General features: G+C 38.7%; 1 long non-coding RNA gene across 1 annotated transcript in view; it reads right to left on the reverse strand.

The window, feature by feature from the left end:
* LOC138066827 (uncharacterized) overlaps positions 1-18,516 on the reverse strand; it is a 118,376-nt gene extending 99,860 nt beyond the window's left edge. The window contains exon 1 of the long non-coding RNA XR_011140348.1: positions 18,388-18,516. This is a non-coding gene — a long non-coding RNA (uncharacterized lncRNA). The remainder of the gene's footprint in view (positions 1-18,387) is intronic.
* Between the last annotated feature and the right edge of the window lie 3,467 nt (positions 18,517-21,983).

Consider the following 21,983-nt stretch of genomic DNA (forward strand, 5'->3'; position numbering starts at 1 on the left):
TGAGGAAAAACTTCTTTACTGTGAGGGTGACAAAGCACTGGAACAGGTTGTCCAGAGAGGTTGTGGAGTCTCCTTCCCTAGAGTTATTCAAAACCCACCTGAATGTGATCCTGGACAACATGCTGTAGAGGACCCTGCTTGAGCGGGGCAGTTGGACTAGATGATCTCCAGAGGGCCCTTCTAACCTTGGCCATTCTGTGATTCTGTTCACGTTAGTTTACAGAGAAGTCTGTTCGGGCCTGTGGATAGCACAAACCCAGCCACCAGAGCCACAAAAAACAGGATGTCCACCTCTTACCCAGCTTCACTGATAAACAGTCAGCAGGGCTGACTGATAAACAGTCAGCAGGTGGAAAGGTCTGACATCCTCATGAAGAAATTGAGGCCAATAAAATAAATACTATTTACTAATATAACTGATAAGCTCACATTTAGTACAGAACACAGTGCAACATGAAACTTTTTCTCCCAGCCCCTCCACCATCAGAAAGCCTGATCTGTAGTATGTGGAATACAACAAATCGTTTTTCCACCTCTAGTCAGTTGTTCATAGTTTGAGACTTGAGTCACCAAAAGCTAAAAGAGATTGAGAAGGATCAGGAATACCAATATAATAGTAGCTATCAAGCTTGAGAGCTCAATATTTCCTGTAAAAAAACCCCTTTGTAGGAAATCCACCTGAAACCTGCAGTTACCAGAATCTGCAATGCCAGTAGTTTCCACAAACATCTAGCAGAACAAAATCATGCCTATCCAAGTCTTGAGGAAACCAGAGCTGGTTTCTTCCCACTTACGCTTAAATAAATGATCCTGTGATTTTACTTGTTTAAAGTCATTTTTAAAATGCATTGTCCCCAGAAGTACTTAATCTCCCTTCTGTAATGACTTTGTGGCAGCAGTTTAAATTATTTGCAATTCTTAGGAAAATTTTAGTTTCCACTTTAAAAAAGGCCAATTTTTTTAAAATTAAGCACCTGTAATTTTGAACCAGACAAATGTTGGACTTACTCTTTTATTGTCCTAATACAATATAGAGTAATTGTGGAATTAGTAATACTTTTCTCACTCTTGAAAGGAATTATTTTACCTGGAACAACTTGAAAGAAACTTCTTCCCTACCCCCTTCAAATTCTACAGACTTCAAGGCATACCTTTGAAAGGTCAATACCTTACATTTCATGTTGTTTGCTTTGAAAAAAATAATAAAAATACCCTAGATTTACACAACAACTTTCATCTCAAGCAGTACAAAAGCTTTTTAAAACAATACAGCACAGATTAGGACATATCATTAAAAGAGGCATATAGATCTATATAGGTCCATATACACAAGCATGCATTTATAAATGTAACCACATATAGATGTATATTAAAAATACATAATGCAATTTGATTTTAATAGAGTGGGCAATTTGTTTTGCTATAGATTATAAAAAACAAAACACAAGTAAAACCAAGTAACTTCTCTTCCTGTAGTGGCACAGAGTCCTTGCACAGGAATGAGTTTCCCCTATGTAGATAACTTTTGGTGGAGTTTAAAGGAACTAATAAAAGCCTCCAAGAATGAATCATGGGAATGAATATAAAGTTTAAGCATGCACTTTGAGTACTTTCCTTCTCTCTGCATTACATCCTTACCCATGAACCTTTTCCCTTACTTTGCTCCCCCAGATGACACTTTGTTCTTCTCCCATGTGGCCCTTCTGACAGCCTGCCCATGCTGTATGACATACTGTACAGCTAAGTTCTTGAAGTCAGCATCAAATGAACTCTCTTTGGAGCCAGAATCTCTATAACTGCATTAGGATGGTCATACTGCTGTTAGAGATGGCATTTCTATGTGGTGTTGCATCCATACAGAACAGGCACGTTTATGCTTTCAGAGACTGCTCATAGATCTCTACTAATGCACAGAGAAGTACTTTAAACAAAATCCCATCAGATAAGACTATTGGTCTTTCTTTTTCACCCTTCTCACTACTGCATTTCTCCTCTAATACTCTTTTCAAATTCTGAATGTCCAGATCCTTCCCAGTCTTTGGGACACCAGAAGGCTTTGCTTTCACCTTCCCACATTTCTTTGTGCTATTCAAGGAAGCCTCCAATCCTGCAAGGCTTTTAGACTATGCCTAGCAGAAACTTCAAGATCTGCTGAAAGTTAGAGATAACAGCAGAAGTAGGAGAACTAGCTGTGGAGAAAGTAGACCTGGAAGCAAGCTTATTTATGCAAATCCATCACAAAAACGTTCTCACAGCTTGGATGAAATTTCCCACACAAGGTGTCCCAGGCCTAGATAAAACAAGAAGTAAGGCCAACATCAGAAAAGGAAATTAGAAAGAAAAGAGTTAGAATTGTGATTTGAAATCCATACTGATGAATTTATCCTCTTCAATTGCCAATTTGTTTTTCTGAGACAAAAGGAAGATTCTTACAACACCAGCAACATGTTTTTTCAATATAAGAAAATTCTATGAGATAGAGTGAAGCTCATCAGGTATGTTAGGCACTTGTGTCAAAGGCATCTAGAGTAGAGGTAAGATGTTCTAACAGAAGGCAGAAAATATATTCATTGTTTCAAAGTTATGACAGGTCTTCATTGCTTTCTTTTGTTTCCTTTTTATTTAAATAGAGTGGGGTTTTTTGCATTAAGTACAAATATACTCATGATTTTCCTGACTTATATGCCTTATCATATATCCTTCTGTCCTTCCAACTACCTATGAATCACAGTCTTGGGGAAATGCATGTTATTGTTTGGGAACTCTTGTAGAACCCATTGGATAAAAATCAAGCCAGACCCACAAAGTGAAGCTGAACCCAAACTTAATTAAGATTGAAAGGAAAACATTTTTTGGCAACAGATCAAGACCTATTAAAAAACACAAACATGTCCTGATATCCTTGCTCTATTAACTGGAAGAGCATGCAACACAAGTAAATCTCCAGTGTCCAAAGAAGGCACCAATGTTCAAGTGAGTCTATCATCCAGACCTTCACACCAGGCCAAACATTTAGGAGCCAGTCTCACAAGGATAATAGGGAAATGTGTTCTCAAATGATTACAAAACAGCAGTCAAGAATTACTGTTGGATTGTGGTCAAACTGGAAAGGATTTTGAAATGTTATCCCACAGACATTTGGCTTGGCCTTCGTTTTCTTAACGGTTTTAATTGACTGGAACAAGTATGCTTACAAAAATTGTGTAAAAAGCAAATTGGACAAAAATGCAAGCCCTTTGAAAGACAGTATCAAAAAATAAAAATGGTATCAAGAAACTGGAAACCCACTAGAAGCCAGTCATTATTCCAGTTCACTTCAGGGTGGTACCAAGGCACAGACAACTACAGCCAGCTTTGGATGGCACATTTTGAGAAAGCTAAAATGAAATGAGCATAAAGAGAAAAGCAAAAAGAATGATAAGATGAACAGGTATAACCTATGAGAAAAGACTAAAGGGAAATGAATTGTGTTGTGTAAGCTAAGAAAAAGACTAAAAAGAGACATAATAACATTCTCTCATTTTAAAAATAGTTGCTATAAAAAGTAGAATAATCAATAGATCCCCACAGCCAGTGAGGGTAGAGAAAGTGGAGATATTTGAAGAAATTTTACTTTAAGAAAAAAAGGTTATTTCAGTTAGATACTAAGGAAAAATTGAACCTAAATGAAGCATGGGAATAGGCTGTCTAGGGAAAACCGCAAGAGATATTTCCTTGGAGCTTTGTAAGAATGGGTTGGACAAATATCCAGTAGGGATGTTCTCAGTATGCTTGATGTGAGGTAAAGCAGAGAGCCATTTTGGTCTCTTGAGGCCTTTTCCCATTCTATACTTCTGTGCTTCACTGTTGACAAGTCTTTTGGAGATTATTTTTAATTAAAAATTTTCAGCTTAGAGATTTGTTTAAAAATTGTCTTAATATGTATGGCACCACCTGTGGTGACTGGCCATATAAACCCAATGGTATTTTTTCCTGCTCCCTGATGATTCAACATTCTCCAATATTGTACAGTGAACTTCTACTAGAAATACATTTCTGCTTTGGGTTTGAAATTCATTTTCTCTGAGAGCTGATCAAAATGGGAATGTTATTTTATGGAAATAATTCTATTAAGGTTCTAGAATTCTGACAAATTTTAAGCATCCCTATAAAGCTCTTTGGAAACAACCCTAGATGTTTATCAACTTATGTTTTCATTAAAAATTTACCAGATATTTATGAAAAACATAACATGATCATGCTTTCATCTTTTAAATGGAAAGAATGTCAATTCTACTTCAGGTAAGCATAACATTTCTCTCACACAAACGTTCACCAAAAGCAAATGAAAATTGCTGCAGCCAGGACAAAAGCAAAATACTACTTGCTCAAGATGCTTCCAGTTCATTTCTCCCCATATTAATCCTGTTTCTCATGGCAGAAACAGAAAGTTAAAAAAGAAAGGAACAGACGAATTTCACTGCCTGAAGGAATCAAGGTTCTCCCTAGTTACACTTTTGTAATGACATTTTAGTACACTGTATTGCTATTTCAAAGCCAACCCTGAGAGTGCATTACTATCAGCACACAGAAGAGCATTCCTGCAAAAGTGTACACTTTTGTAATAGCATGGTAAGGTCATCTATTACAATAGGAAAAACATAGGTTTGTTAGTATAGCTAGATCAACAATAGAACGCATATTAATATAACTAAATCAGCCTGGGATCTTTCTTTCCAGCCTTGAACAACACAGCTGTGCTAGCAGAAGCTTGAAGTGTTCATGTGGCTTGAGACATCCCAAAATAGGCACCTGACTCATGATCTGGAAGTATCCATTTGTCTCAATAGTTTATAAAGAAAGCTCAGTATAACTGGATCAGAGTCATATAGCAATCTTTTAGATGTACAAGAGAAATTGCACTGACTCTTCTCCTCACTCTAAAATAGAACAGGAATTGCTGTCACTCTCTTAATATCAAATCTCAAAGTGAGTATAAGATCAGAACAAAGCCTTGAGGACTCTTAGAAACATTACCAGTGGAGTTGTGTTTCTTTATGAGGACTGCAATCATTTACTTGATAAGGTGAAATAAGAACAGATACAGCTATGCTAAGGTACCTTAATACTTATTTGCATAGTTAACACTGATTCCCCTAAAATAATAAAATAGCTTTCAATGAAGATTGACTCCTTGTTTTAAATACAAACAGCAGAAAGGGTCCTGAAGCTGCCAGCAGTACTTACAGCGGCATTCCCAATGGCTATGAAGTCTGTGACTGCATATCGGTCCTCTCCAGAGTTGTAAGAGGACAGAATTTGTCTCTTTGACTCTAAGCCCACCAAGGTACCCGTATAGAGAAGCATCTCCCCATCATACAGCAGCAACAGGCCATTGCAGTTGTAAGAAATGGCCCATTCCATTCATTTTTACTGTGCAGTATCTTAAACTGAACTCAGATGGAGCCACCTTAGAGGTTTTGATTGCTGCTAAAGACAGCCTCAAGAAACTTACTCATTTTACTGAGGGTCCCTGAGGTGAGCATTACATGTGGCAGTTGGTTACAATAAGTCATTTAACATGAAATGATTGAGCTCGCCAAGAGCTGATTTATTCTAAAAGCCGTACAAAAGGCAAGTCAAATACAGCCCGGGAGAGTGGGAGGAAAGCTGCCACTTCACACCTCCACACCACCGCACTACAAATGTCTGCGCTAGCAGAAGTCTGACCTGCCCCAAGCACCTGCCAGCTCTGCGCTTTGAGATCTCTGTCAGAAACATTTGATTCTGGGGATTTAAATCAAAAAGCCTGCCATGTTTATGACAGGTGAAACTGACTTATTTTGAAGCCTGGTTGATTTATCAAGTTGTTGGAATGGCAAGATTGTCACTTGTTGTTACCAATGACATACAGTTCAGAGGAAAGCAGGCCACCAAGTTAACTGCAGGCAAATTCACTGGGATGCCAGCTGCAATACAGACAAAAACCAACACCCTATTAATTGAGATTTTGAAACATAAGCAACTTCTGGCTGAAAGTATGGAAAAAAATCATAAAACTCAGCCAATTGAGGGAGAGAAAAAATTATGACAAGCTAGATCTAGGCAAGTTTTAGTGTCTCTCCTTTAGTCTTGCTCAGGAAGCATTGTTATGGTAGAGGACAGGGGCACTAGATGAGGCTGTGAGTTCCCCTTGCGTTAATACAGTAGGTAAGAGGTCAATGAGGTTGCACCATTGCAAGGCAGCGAAGAATCAGGCCAAAGGTTTCGATTGAATTTTGTCTGAGCCTTTAAGAGGCTCACACTTTTGAACCTTTCATAGTAAAAGCAGCATCATTTTCATCAGTTTTTTACATCTGCAAGAGATCTGTACAATCAGGTACCTGTCTACAATCTGCAGGTACACATTCATTTCAGTCTGATGGAAATTCAGACACATGAATACTATGTATGTGAAGGATGTGAGTCAATGGAAAATAACATCAAAGTCTGATATTTTGAAGTGTAAGTGAACTCAATATTCTAGTCATCAAAAGCATAGTTAGCTAAATCTTCTATACACTAATAACCAGTTGGGTTTTCATTTTTTTTGTTTCCAGGTAATATCTAACCCATGTGATCCAGGAGGCATAGGATGTCTATTGCCCTCTAGGAAAAAAATATGCTTTAAAAAATGGCATGACTCTGCTTCACTTCTCAGACACAGACAATAAATTACTCCCTTAAAAAAAGTGAAATTTACTCATGCACACTTTAAGGTGCTTTCAAACCCTTAGATAGAAGGATGAAGCATTATTGTCAAAATGAGTGCTGGTATGTAAGAGTTGAGAATCAGCTAGTTAAGTAGAGAATATTTCCCAGGTGAAGAAGGTAAAAAGAACACTCTCCCTCACAAAGCTCTCAAAATATGCTATTTGGCCAAGGTCTCATTATACAAAGCTTAAAAATACTGCATTGTTAAGACTGGATAACTTATCCTTCCTTTTACGCCAGATATTAAATTGAAAATGCTGAGGATGTTTCTAAATTATATTCTTAAGTTTCTAGAGGGGTATTGTAGGAGGAAAGGAAAGACTACAGAGACAGGTGCTAGTCACATTACTTATTGCATCTTTGCTACAAAAACCAGAACTTGATGAACAGGGAAACAGAGCATAGCATATAAAAAACCCAGACATTTTAAAGTCTTGTACTCTGAACTCATTCCTCAAAAAATTAATTTCCTCAATATGTAGACATATATAGTTACAATCTTTTCAAAGAAGAAAACAGACACAAAATATTTCTGTGCTGGATTCAAAGTTAAGTCAGATGTGCTCCTTCCCCCCCCCTCCTTCTGCTTCCTTTTTTTTCCCAAGTGCATCCTCAGAGAAAATAAAACAATATGTTGCTGCTATGTATTTCTGTATTTCTCTGGGTAACATTGTGTGAAAATTATATTTGAAAAAAACAACAAGGTTTCCCATCCCTACCTCTTTTAAGGCATCACTCTAAGGGCAAACTTTTATGCTCAGAGGCCAGTTTGTTTAGCATTCCCCCTCCCCCACAGTGTTACCTGTCGTTCCCCCTTCTTTCGATATTCTCAACTTTTATCTTTATTCGACATCAGCAACAGCTAGTAAAGGCCATTTCCATGCCGCTGGACTCTAATCGGAAGAGATATTGTCAAGGTCAGAAGAAAAAGTATCAGTTTCATCAAATGCAAGAAATCACAACCTGTTTTCCTGCAAAAACAGCAGGATTTTCCCATAGTAATACTTCCTCTCCTTTCTTATCTGGCTAACATAAGAGCAGTAAAATAGCCTGAGCAAAGAGGAATCAATCTGAACCAAAACAAAAGAAAATCACCCATCAGCCTTCCTTTACTACATCTGAAATTTTAAGTTGACATTTTCATTAGTTTCTTGTTTTCTCACACATTACTGCGTGCCAAACACCATATGGATCCACACGAAGTGCGTGTAGCTCCCAGTCCCAGACGATTTTGTAGGTGCCCATCTTTAACAGAAACCCTTGTGAAGTGCAGGAGGTGAAGGGGTGACTTTTGGATGAAGTTGGGACTCCTCCTAGTATCCCCATTACTCTGTCAGAATGTGAAGTCCTCACATAACTCAGCGCTGTTTCACTCCTCTAGTTATTTAAGCTTGAAGGTCTGTAGTCAGCCTGTCATGGGAACATATCAAATAATCCTAAAATTACCTGTCAAGAAATCCTCACCCCATCACCCTATATCCTGCACCCTTCATTTTTTTGTGGGGGAAAGTTATTTTGAACTTATGTGAAAACCTTCACAGCATCTTTGTCCCAGCCTGCTAGGACTCCTGTCCTTCTGAGCACCTGCAAGGCTGAAAAGCAGAATCCCTCCCATGTGCTTCAATGTGGCTCATCCCAACAGGAACTGAAGATTAAGCTCCAATTCAGAGTCTTTCTTCCTGCCACCAACCTTCAGATGGCATTGAGAACTCATTTGTTTTAGGCTGCTGAAGATGCAAACATTGCTCTGTGTCACCAGAAAAGTGAGGAATTGTTTTTCCTCACTGCCTAATTGTGCAAGGAGGAAACACTGCACATTTTGCTCTTATTTCAGTGCAGCAGTCTCATGCTCTTTAGCAAAAGAGCTATAGCTGTTTACAGTGCTTGGGCTTTTATTCTGAAGAGAAGACAAAAAAATTACTGACTCATTCATACCCAAGAGTAAAGAAAAAGTGCATGATATAGTAATATTTTTACTTTAGTCAATGAAGTTAAATGTAATTTCAGAGGAAAGTGCTCCTGAACTAAATAAGCATGGTAGTTAAAACAAACTAGAGATCAACAAAAATAATTTCTTATACTATAGCAAAATAATCATCTTCCCCAAAGCAGAGAATACTGAAGTTGGTTTGGGTGTGGATCACAGACTTGAGGTTAGTTCTTGTAAAGATAATTTTGATATAACTTCAAATGCAACAGCACTTGCAGATACTTGTTCTTTCTATAAGCAGTCAAGAACTGAAAACTTTGAAGGGACCTTTGCTTCTTCTAAGCAGCTCTGTGTGGAGTTATAGAGGACACAAACAAGATTAAGATAGTTGATTCTGTGGCACAAAATAGCACTTATTGCTAAGATTTTCTAGCAAAACAGAGCTGCAAATGCCTCCTGTCGATATAGTCCACAGGAAACGACAAGGACAGAATTGTTAAAGTATGCAGAAGTTCAGCTTCCAATTGCTGTTCTGCTTCAGGAGAACATAGGGCTGAAAGCTAATCCAGATGTGGGTCAAGAATGACACCCAGTGGACAGACCATGTTGTACTCCCAGTGGATTTCTATAGGCTCCTACCCAATTCAGTCTTCCCAATTTAAAGTATTTACAGGTGATTAGTCATAGTGTTAATTCTTATACTCTAGGATATGGGTTTAATATTTCCACTATCACGCCAAGAAATATCATTAAAACAATTTAGCCCCTTTACAAGCCTACAATTTGGGATATAGGGACAAGAAACTCCCCTTGAAGATGGGAACACTTCCCCCCCCCCCCTTTTTTCCCCCCAAAATCTGGGTCTTTACAGCTAAGTATTTCAGAGGATTTTCTTTTGTCTCTTAATCGATTTCTGCACAAACAAAAAAAAACTTCCCATAAAACCCCAGACCTATGCAGAGCAGGATTAACCTCTCAGCCACACAAAGCAACTAATCTGTTCAAGTTTGTTTTTCAACACAACAGAAGAGGTTCATAAGAAATGTTTATATCACTAAACAGAATGCTCAAAGGCTTCTCCTACACAGGAACTTGCCATGACACCACTAAAATCAAACAAGACAGCCACACATTGCATTTGTTCTGATGTGGATGCAATTTTGCAAACCTATTTGCAACACAGGACTACTTGCACCTCAGAGCAAAGCAGTAGCATGCTTATGCCTGTACTGTGCTCCAGTGTCCCAAGGAAGAGGGCCTGATAGGGAGCTTTGCTCAGTGGCAGGGCCAAAAGGCAGGGAATGGACCCAAACACACTGCAAGGGGTGAGACAGGGAGGAACAAAGCATGAGGAAAAGAGGGGAACACATGTCTGTGCCACCTCACGAGCAGAGCACAGATGACACAGGAGGAAGAAGAACCAATTGTGCTACGTTGCTTCTAGCTGAGCCCAGACTGGAACATCCCCTACCTTCTGCCTCAAACAGAACCTCATTACTCCTCCTGTAGGCAAGCTTTCCTTTACCAATAGTTCATTGCACAGAGAGCAAACCAGAGTCCTCAGTCCCTCCTGTAAAATACCCCAGTATGTTAAAAAAAATCCCCTCAGAGTGCATCACATACCAAACCCCAAGGGCTAGAAGCAAGTATCATGCCCTTTTTACCGACACTGCACTACTAATCTGAACAAGTGTGCCATACCCCAGTTATGGCAAGATACATGAACTGCTTAGTGCCGGGAAAGGCCTAAAGGTATCAAAATTTATACTTTCAAATGCATATCTGAGAAGAATTTTGGTAACAGCAGTAGAAGTGATTTCTCCCTGCCTTGTGTTCCCTCCTCTATCAGGGTAGAATAGTTAAAAGCAGGATGAAACTCAGTACAGGTACATCCCACTTTCTTTGTCCTTATTGCTCAGGTAGCATTATTTGCACAGAGAAGAGACTTTTAAAAGCAAATGCCTACATTTATCTGCCTATGGCCCCTGCTTTCTTTGCAACCTGCAAAAAAAGTTCACTGCAGATCTTGCCTACAAATTCAGTACTGCTCCCCCGTGAGCTTACGCCTCCTAACCTTGTTAACCCGAGCTTTAAACACCTAAAATGAAATCCTACCTCACAGGCTGTTTTGAGTGCATAGTTAATCCAGGAGAACTCTCAGGTCAGAGGCTCAGATTTAGCCGAGGCCTGCTGCAGCACAGCCAAAACCAGCCACCCAGGTAAAGAGCTTTGAAAGCACACAAAAAAGGGTCAGACACAATAGGTTTAGAGCACAATATTTTATCAGATTCTTCTCTATGTGCCTCTAAGCAAAGATCACACACAACAACAGTCTGCTTAGTCTAACAAAGCCCAGCAAGACGCTTACTCATAAGAGGTGCGGGTAGAAATAAGCTGTCTGCTAACCCAACTCACTAGCCCTTTTTCAGCTGGAAGTCAGTGCATTTCTCCTACCTTTTCACCTAAGCATCTCCATTCTTCCTTCTCCTAAAGGAAAGTCATCTATGAGGTTTTTTTAAATCCACTAGCATTCCATTTTAATCACCTTCCACAGCAGTATGTTATTTCTGCTGTATTTTTTGCAGGGCAATAGGTATACTACAAAGTTTTCTTCTTTAGAAGACGCAGGACTCTTGCCTCTCCCCAACACAAACACACTTTTCCTCACTGAAACAGTGAAAATAAGTTAACAAACTTTAAACTTTCCTATTTCAGGATTAAAAAAAAAACCCTATTGTAAGAGCATATCATTGCTTACCACAAATCCCTCACTGTTTTGCTTTTTCCCCTATTGTCAAGATAGATGCTAACCCTCTCACCACAACATGACTCTAAACAGCCAAGCTTTTCATACTGTTATTCATCTTTTATAGAGGGAGTAGGGCTGCTAGTTAATTCTCTACAGGTCGCCTTACCTGCCTCCTATAATCATCCAAAGCAGCTGCAAACCGTCTGTCGTCAGAGGTGAAGGATTAACCACCTCCTTGCCAACCAGGGCATGTATCACAGGTCATGCTCTCTACAGTGAAAACATCATCTTTTGGAGGGCTGCAAGTCAATGACCAAATTTCTATTAACTTCAGTGGAATTGTGCCTAGGGCTGGTGTTTTATATTCTGTCAGCTTTCCTTGCATCTTCTTTATTCCCTTCTTTTAATTGATGCAACTCATGCATTGATGGAATCTGAAATGTAAACATCTGGGAGTTAAAGAGAATCTCTGTCCAAAAAGAAAGCCCCATGTGCCTTAAGGGATCATTTGAAATCAGAGAGAATGTTTCTGCAATGGAAAGTAGAAAGAGGAAAACAGATAGAGTGGCAAGAAAAGTTTTACCTTTTGAAGGTTTAGCAAGCAGCAATAGACAACATACACAGGCAGATATCCACCCATTCAGCTTAGTAAAAGCAAAATCATTGCAGAAATTTCCTTTCACAGCATCTTATGTCTTAGAACATTTTATGATATTTGATGGTTAAGTGAATAATCAAATGTCTCCTGGGCATGAGATGGAGCTGAGGAGATAACACAGAGGTATATAACTATGTCGCACATAAGGAAGGCCAGCGCATTCATGCAATGCAAGGGGAGTCCTCAACAACATTTAAAGGCAGCAGATTACAACAGACAAAGAGCATTATTTTCCAACACAGCAATCAGTAAAAATAATCTGCTTATTATGCAACTCTCAGTTTTGCAGTGTTATTTCTCTCAGTAAGGTAAAAAGCTTTGTAAATTTGAAGAAAGAATTCGGCAGGTATATGTATAGGATTAGCATCTGCTAACCGTTATCCAGGAAAATATCACAAGAGCTTTCAGTTTCGTGCTTCAGGACACAAAACTGTCTGTCTCTGGAGGTCAGGGAGAACTACCTTTACGCTATTACAGAATTACATTTTGAGTATCATTATGGTGATTTTATATGAAGATTGGTCACATATTTTCAAAATGTGCACTCTTGATAAAATATTCAAGCAAACTTTTAACTTCAGAAAAGAATTAAGTAAACGTTGTTGCAAAGATTACTTTCCATTCTTTGAACGTTTGCAGAGTTTGTTCAGAAATGCCTACATTTTACATTTTTAGAGGATTTTTATAACATTTCTGAGTATTGACACAAGAAATTGAATATGTATTCATTATTTTCTGTATTTTGTTCTGACTGTTGAACCTTCACACAAAGCTCTAGACGTAGGGCAACCAGACAGCGACTCTGTCAGATAAGCTTCCTTATTCTGTGTTTTTCAGGAGAGCATCTCCTTGCCTTTAAAATCTGTCTATGTACCTCAAAACCTATTTGTGTTAATCCTAATTCTGCATACCCTGTGGTAAACATAACAGTGTGAGAACTGGTCTAGAACTTGGATTATGTGTATGATTAAAGGCTAGTGTCAGATTACTGTATACTTTATTTTCTTATACTAATAAAAAGTAACTTCTAAAGAGCCTCAAAGAAAACTGAAAAAGAGAAAAAGCTGCTGAAAAATACTGGTACATGAGCACATTTTCCATTTTCCCCTGTGTACTTCATTCATCAGTCTCCCATGATTATTTCTGGTTTTGGTCGTATCAGTGTGTGTAACTATTTCAATTCCATATCTTCTTTGCATTGTTTTTTGATACAGCTGGAAACAGACCGTATCAGAAAGAATAGATTGGCTACTGCATCCTATGCTCACTTGTAGCAAATTGGTTTGCTTCAGTGGACCTCTGCCTATGTATAGGACAGTAGAGGTCATACGCTTATAACTGATGAACTAATGTGCATACAGCAGCACGCACTCAGACACTTTATTGCTAATTTCTAAACTTAGTATCTTCTGCATCACCTATTCACCCCATAAATATATGGATATTAAATGGAAAGTGGAGGCATATCTCAAAGGAGGAAACAGTTTGACACTTGATACATCTGATTTCTAGAAGTAGGAGACATGGAAATTCTGGGGTGAAAGAAAATTCAATTTAAAAAAATTGTTTTCCTCTTGAACTGGAACAAAACTGCATTATATCCATATTTCTGACAGATATACAAATTTCTAAGGCATTTGGAACTATCAAAATATTTTATTTGGGTAGCATCAAATTGTTTTGGTTGGCTGGTGTTGAAACGTTTCATTTAATTATATCAAAATACTTCATTTTGTTAATGTGAAAGCATTATAGCATAACCTTCAATCTTCAATACCATATACCATTTAGAATCTTGTATAAATGCAATATAAAAAATTAATATGTATATAACAAAAATCAATTAATCAAAATGGTGCAGTCAAAACGAAATGTTTTTACATTGTCAAAACAAAATGTTTTGACATTACCAAAACAAAATAAGACAGCTGAAGTGATTTGTTTCAGCTCTTTTCCAATGAAAATTTCATCAGAATTGACATATTTTCAAGGAACATTTTGATGCTGATGAAACAGCATGTCAGAATGAAACATGGTCCCATTTAAAATGTTTTGCTGCCGTTCATTTTAGGAAAAGGAGAAGACGTCCAAAGGGTTGACCACAATGACATAGCAGATTTTGCAGCTATGTATTCACAGGTGCCTGGAGGTACTAGCAATTAAAATATTTCTGTCCACTTATGTCCTTTCTTCTGCTTCTAGAAATAACCCAATGAGCTCCTTAGAGTACTCCTTAGGTGAAGATTACTCTACAAAGCCTGCAAAGGTTTGCATTCCCCATTCATTGCTACAGTGAAAGAGCACAGAAATAGCTGCAAGCATTTCATGACATCTCTCTCTTCTTATCTTCTTTGTTTTATGATTGGGGGTGATTTTTCCCTCCCACACGCTTACCCTTCATGCCCCTTCTTCTCCTCATTTTCATGGTACAAAAGCTTGGGCAAGCTCCCTTTTACCTTCTTCATGAGTATTCATAGTTCTAATTAAGTTAAATTCAGCTTGTCTGATTTGAGAAGTCTTATCAGGAATACTTAACCTGCACAAATAATATGCATAGACTGAAGTATTTCTTCTGAATGCTAATTAACAGCCATACAAGACTTCCTACATAGTCAAATGTCCAAATGCACCAGAAGCCTTAGAGCAAATAAGCCAAAAAAGAAATGCTTAGAAATGGTGACAAACAAATATCCTGCACTGTCAGTTCAGAGCAGCTCAATAACCCTGAGCACTTTTCCTGATTCACACTGTGACACTACCTTCTAATTTTAACTGGGAAAGGCTGGAATTCAGCCATTCTTCCACCTGGGATACAAGCACTGAAAGATGGCTGTGAAGGGATAAAAAAGCCAGTAGGCTCATTCAGCCGTCCTCATTTTTCAGGACCACATTTTTATATTGAGTTAGGCAGAAAGTAAGTGACAATTCATTCTGATTAGCTCCTTTTAGGGTAAGCGCATTCCAGTCTATGTCTTCCCTTCTTCCTCGCCCCGTCCCTCCCGGAGTTTCTTACCTTAGAATATGTCTGCCCCAGCCTATAGCTCCTTCTTTTCATGGACTGGTCCTGCTAATATTCAGAGACGGGGTCTGCTAGCCAGACTCTAACCCGAGGAGTAAGCTGCAATGAATCCGAAGATCACAGAGGAACTCCACCAGGAACGGCCCGCAAGGGAACTCTGACTCTGGCAGTGTGATTTGTCTTGCTGAACTTAGAACATGTATGGTGCACGTGACAAAGCTTATCATGTACCCCTGCACTATACCAGCCCCTGTCCACAATCAAAGAAGAGAAAAAATTTCAGGGCTGGATCTGTTCATCCTATTTCTGGCATCTATATTCAGGTGAGATGAATCACACTCTAGAAGGGTATCTTTTTTTTCTGCGGTTATATGGGAACTTAGCGCAACCAGTACATCAATAGACAGATGTCTGAAGTCAGGCAAGATCTATGCTGTGTTCTAAGGTACAGCTTCATCCATGCTACGACCAGGCATGTCCATGCCCAGGCTCTCTCTGTCCCCAGTGCCTGAGGTTTCCTTTGACACCAGGACAAGAGAGATGTGCATGTGGAAGGGCTAGTACACGCCAGATCGTGCCCAAAAATGAAGCCAGCATGTTAATGGAACAGTTTCCCAAATCCAAGGACTCAGACCAGCTCCTGAATCCAGTAGGAATTCTCAACCCTCTCTCTACCTATGGGAGAGTATAACACATTGCACAGACAAATGACTTCAGAGAAAGACAGAGAGAGAAAGAAAACCTGGCAAGATAACTGTTGCTAGCAGGAAAGGAGCAATTAAAAAAAAAAGGGGGAAATGTGTTGCTAAAACCCTCATCAACCTATTGGATATGGTCTGAAAGTCTGCTGCATCTCAGGCACAGCCATGTCTTCTCTCTGCTTTTGCTAGCCACAGAGTACACCAGTCTGAGACATGCAATGCTTGATGCAGATTGCTCCACTCTGTGCTCCACTTGGGCTCACATGAATTCCCAAATAACACTTCTGTTGGACCCCCACAGACCTGTACATCACACTCATGAAAACCTGGAGCGTGAAGGGCTATAAAGCTCTTCCATCAGTGCATCTAAAACACCCAAAGCTTTCCTCCTACGTGTGTTTCTCATTACTGTCCAATTTCTTTCACAGTTAAGTAGGTCAATTCTTCCCCTCTCTTAACACTCCATCTAATTCCAGTGGCTCTGTGCTGTAAGAATTCAGTTCAAGAATCTTTTGCTGCTATCAGCCTTAAACTTTTCCTTCCATTGTTTCGGGCTATTTGTTCTAATCCCTTCATCTTCTCATATAGTGAGCTCCATCATTTATATTGCTATTGTGAATGCATTAGGCGATAACACATCATTTTTAGCTTCCAATCTTATCATAATTTCTTTTGTCTAAATTTGTATTTTCTCCATTTTTTTCAAATCAATTCCCGCTACTCAAGCTACACATAGAAAAAATGGACTGATTTGCAGGGCCACATGGAAGGTCACTGCTTTGCAGTGCTGTGCAGAAATTCATTGTTATCTCCACAGCTTTACTTGAGATCCTATAAAATGTAAAATCCAAACTGTGCTGTCCAGGGAGACCTTTCTGTGTTCTGCTATGGCCTGCCCATCCTCAAGCATGCAGTATGCCAGTCTGCCTGTTTTGATCTTCTTCCACAACCAGAACTTTTTTTTACTGTAATCCCCTATCACATACATATGGGTGCCCATTACACTGTAGAACAAAACAACACAACAGTTTTATACTGACGTAAATTCTGCTTTTCTTCTGCTGTGCTGCAAAGTGGTTTGTCCAGAGGCAAAATCCTAAGAACTATGAAAAGAACACGATAAAGAAAGGCCTACCATTTCAACCTGAGCAGGGACTGGATACCTGTGTGGTCAGTTCTCACTGCTATAAGCATTTCTATTTTTGCGTCTAGAAATAATCCATCTTTCTGTTTTCCTTTCTTCCCTTAGCTTAGGCAATACTCTAAATATCTGTTGCTGTTAATCATGAAGAAATGTACATAATTATGTGTAAAGTATAAAGATAAAACAGTTTACTATGCATGAACATCAATATATTAAGTAGGAGAGTAATTGGACAAAGCATATAGAAAAAATTGACTGATACATAGATGGGAAGAATTTGACGGATGGCTAGTTATGAATGACTAATACATGGATGTACCAAATGGATAGACCTGAAGGACAGATGGATGAGATGAAACAACAGATAGATGGATTGATGAATGGACTGTAGCTATGCTGAAGGGGAAGTCAGATAAAAGGACTATTAGAGGGAAAGAAAAAGTGGGTTCAAGTATCCTTGTGGAATTTGTTCTGCCGGAATGAGCCCTGATGGGTCACATCAGGAATCTACTGGTTAATTATAGTTCCCTCCTTGGCAGTGAAATCGGGTTTACTCTACAGAGGTGCAAGGAAAATGAGAGCAGTCTTTTAACAGGGGGAATCCAAATTTAGAATTGAAAACATAGAAATGTCTTAATGAAAGGAACCCTAGGAAGAGATTAAATCTTAGCAAGTGACTTAGCCTGTGATATTAGGAAAAACTCAGAGTGAAGTTTCAGGTAAAATTAACCGGAAATTTCTTATTTACTTTTTGTCAGTGAAACTCAGAACTTGGACTTATCTCCCACTCTACCTGTGTTTTCCTAAAGCCCACTCACTCAGACATTTTAAAGGTCAGTTTCTCACATTTTGGACATTAACAGCATTGAAGCTCAGCAAGAAATTGGGCCTTCCATCTATAAATGTCATGCAGTGGTCCATTTGTAATAACACCAAGGGTGCAAAAAGATAATATGCTGTCGCTCCCACTGAAAGAACAGATGCTGACATTTGTTGCTAACCGTTTCCATTATCAGGACTAGATAGTTCAAGAAGCTCAAAATATAGACAGCTTCTCCTCTAAGCCTCTGCTTTAAATCTCCCCAGAGTGGCACTTGTAACAGGACATTTATTAATTCAGTTTATTTCATTTTCCCATATGCACTTGTACAACGTGCTGTGCATGCACATTGTACAAAAATTTGCAAGACGTTAGCTTATTAGGTCACAAATCCTGAAGATATCCTACCCAAGTCAGCCACATCAAGTGACTGAAAGCCAAGACTCCTTATGACCGGTAGTCTTCACTGTACAGAGGCATGCTAGCAGCTCTTTAGCAACTCTCTGTCTCGTTCATGACTGAGATATGGCATAGCTTCAGCATTTAGTAGGCAGCAACTAGTCCAACTCAATCTATGCACAACTTTTCAGAAGGCGTCATAACAGATAGTAGCCCACAAAAGGTTTTCACCTACCTGAACTAAAAATGGTTTCACTGTAGCAAATGTATTCTTCACACAATGTTTGCCAGAAAACTGGCATGTTTTGAGCTGGCTCTGGCAGAATCATTCCTATGGACTGTGGATTTGAGAGCTCCGTCAGGATTTCTCCCTCCGTCAGGATTTCTCCCTCCCCCATGAGCTGGGCTCCAAATCATGACTACAGCATCCACAATGCAGTGCAATGATAAATGTCAGCTGATCAGTGTCTCTTTCCCAACGATAGTGCATCATGGGAGGTGTAGTCTCTTTTTTGTGGCTCACATCACCAGCACAACAAATAATTGAATGGGAAATATTCACGGGAATATTTCTGACTCAAAATTCTTCAAATATTGATTATTTTTTCTGCAAATCTTCCAAATAAAGATAAGTAATTTATATTGTATAATTACATGCTTTATAATACATTATTATAATATAATAATATATTTTATCAGGGCAACCAAAGTAGGTGAGTTCAACAACAACTAAAGGTATGAAAAATATTTTGCAAGTATAATGTGCATCTAGGTGACACCTACTAAGGTGAGCTAGAAACATTTTTGCCAGACAGCTTGGTAAAGCTGAGCTTTGCGTGATTTACAAATTCTTTTCTATTTTTGTCAAAAATATTATCAATAAAGCAACTCCTTTTTCCATAAGGAGCAATAACATGGCTTCATTGTGAGGACCTACTTTGAACTCACAGTAAAATACAAGCTTCCTTTTGCTTATATAAAAAGGAGCAAATAGACCTTGGAGGGAATAAATATGCAATGGTGGAAATAACATTTTTCAGGTTACTTTGCTGACTTTATTCTCAGTAACAGTCAGACGTGATTTTTGAAGCTATTAATTTCCACATCATTTTAAAATCTGGTTATGTCTGAGAAGCAACATAGTAGAAATGAACCATGGTACTTCCCTTTATGTATTCCCAGTAAGTTTTTTGAGTCTTTTCTGATTAGCTTTCTGAAAACATAATATTGTCAACAATGCAAAGAAAACTAGCTGTTTTATTTCTGTCTTCTGAGAAATGCAACATCAATAATGACCAACTGACTTCTGATTCCCCTCTGCTTTTCACTGCAATGGTGAAGTGATTTGCTTTTTATGCGCTTGGCAGGGTTATCTTTCTAGCAGGCTGAAGAAAAATTAATTTTGAGCTGGAAACCAAAACATCGAGTTCACTGAGAAAGGATCCAGATAAAATGCCAAGATGATTTGTTTGTGCCACAACTTCACTCTTCTGGCTTTAATCACATAGAAAGGGGGAAAAAAGATATTTTTCATTTTTACTTGTACTTAGGTCATATACTAAATGTGAATTTACTAATGGTAAGGGATGTTGCAGTAATTACTGTGACAACAGATATCCTGTTCTTCACAAAGCAATTACAGCAAAGCTATCAGCTTTGGCATTAGCTCCTTCATTAAAAATGTCCTGTTCTTCTCTGCCTCAGAAAGAAGCCCTCATCTTCCAAATCCCCAGCATAATTTCTCTTCCTTGCCTAGGTCCTGCCCTGAATAGACTCCTTCTCATCTTGGAAAAGCAGCTGGATCATCATATTGCCATATATCTCTTCCAGATAGACATTTTTTTCCAGTCATCCTTGGTAATTCATAAGAATAAATCTGCTAACCAGGAAATGGTCTATGTACACCAAGGTCGTTTCTCAGTTACGAATGAAAAGCTACCAGATATTCATAATTTTCACAACATAGGTGATCTTGAGCAATGTGAACTAAAGTATTTTCTGTAGAAACTTTGACATTTCCACTGTAAAACTCAAAGCCAAAATATTTCCTCCTCAGAATGCTGCCTCTTTTCCACAGAAGAGCTATGGTTGAGGGTGCTGGAGCCCTCATATGCCTCCCACCTGGACTATTTCTCCTTACTGTTGTCGTCTCCCCTTATGGTAGAGGAAGGTTGTCCATCATTTGCTACGTCATTTATCACACTTTTATCTCAAATCTTGATTAACCTTATCCCTATATATCTTCACTTTGTGATTTAAAAAAAAAAAAAATATTTTCTTCAGGGATCAGGCAGCACACACACACACACACACATACATATATAAACAATTCTATAAGAAAATCACCTAATCAAAAATGCAATTTCCCTAGATGTTTCAAAGAATACTTCTGAGGGGAAATTGCAGATAATTTCTAACATTTCTGTCTTCCTGAAAATGTCATTGCCTGCCCAGCCTGGCTTCATTGGAATATTGCTTTGAGCTGAATGCCATCAAACTGATTGCTGAGGTTGGCAGAAGCAATGGTGGCACCTGGTCAACCTCCTGTTGTAAAAATGAATGAGTACTTGAATAATTATGCTTTATTGTACCTGATAATTTCTCCTGGAAAATGCCTCAATAAATTGATTGCATGTATCAAGCACACCCGTAATGAGAGGGTTATTTACACAGGCCATATAGAAGCTGTTATTAAAAAGCAATCAGACGAAGAGAGGAACAATGGCAGGAGGGCTCAATGGGGAAACACTAATGGTGGGGGTTTAAGATTTGATTTGCTTTATCTTGCTGACATTTTAATTAAAATGTATTTCTCTCATTTCATTACTGTCTCACACTTTGTCTGAATTAACTTTCACACTTGGTTAAGGAGGAAGTCATTCTCCTTACAAGTCAGGATGAGGCAGTGCCAATTTCTTTGCATCCATCCCTTAGACCTGAGCCTGGAAAATCTTATTTTGCAGATATGCATTCTGCTCACACTGAATCTGAGCATGCTGGGGGATCAGTGAGCAGCAGGGTCCAACAAATAGGTAGCCCTATGGCTTGTCAAATGGATCCTGAAATCCTACAGTTAATGGAGGTTTCAGTCAGACCTTTGCATACACAGAACTCAGCCCATTAGTTGATTTAAGATGCTTATAGAATGGAGAAGCCAACTAAATTTTTCAACCTGATCCTATAATTTTCAAATGGTAACAGAAATAACCTTCACACTAAATTAAATTGACATATTATGCCAAAATCTCCCCATTCTTCCTCCCCCAATTAGCCAATAGGTTTTAAAAACAAAAAATTAGGGAGATGGAAGATCTGAGGTGTGAAAAAAGGAATAAAAAAGCTAAAGATATACAATTATTATAATTAATTCGGAAATGTTTGCACATTCCCCCGTAAACTCAAGCACCACATAATTGCTACAGTGACGGGGAAGGAATATAAGTGATTAACAAGACTGGGTAGCGGACAGTGGTACCAGCATCTGAAAGATGTAAAATGCAAGGAAGGAGAAGAAGTATACAGGATATGAGTAATGTTCCTAGAAGAAAAACAGCAGAAGGGCTGGAGCCTGAACCTTGCATGGATGCCAGGCAGGCTTGAAGCCACTTCCTTGGGCAGCGATCTGACTTCTTTCCCCTGCACTAATACAGGCAGATCAGCAGTGGAGATGCTGACTGATAGTTTACCTTCGGCCCAAAATGTAGAACCAACATAAAGGATTTCCTGAGTTTTCTTAATTAGTATTCACAGGTCTTACTAGCAAAGTTCTTGCAAAATTCTCGCAAAATTCTCGTTCTTAATTGAGAAAAGTTTCATGAAAAAAAAAAAGGT

Source organism: Struthio camelus, chromosome 3, assembly GCF_040807025.1.
Source record: "Struthio camelus isolate bStrCam1 chromosome 3, bStrCam1.hap1, whole genome shotgun sequence".
In the NCBI taxonomy this organism is placed as follows: domain Eukaryota; kingdom Metazoa; phylum Chordata; class Aves; order Struthioniformes; family Struthionidae; genus Struthio; species Struthio camelus.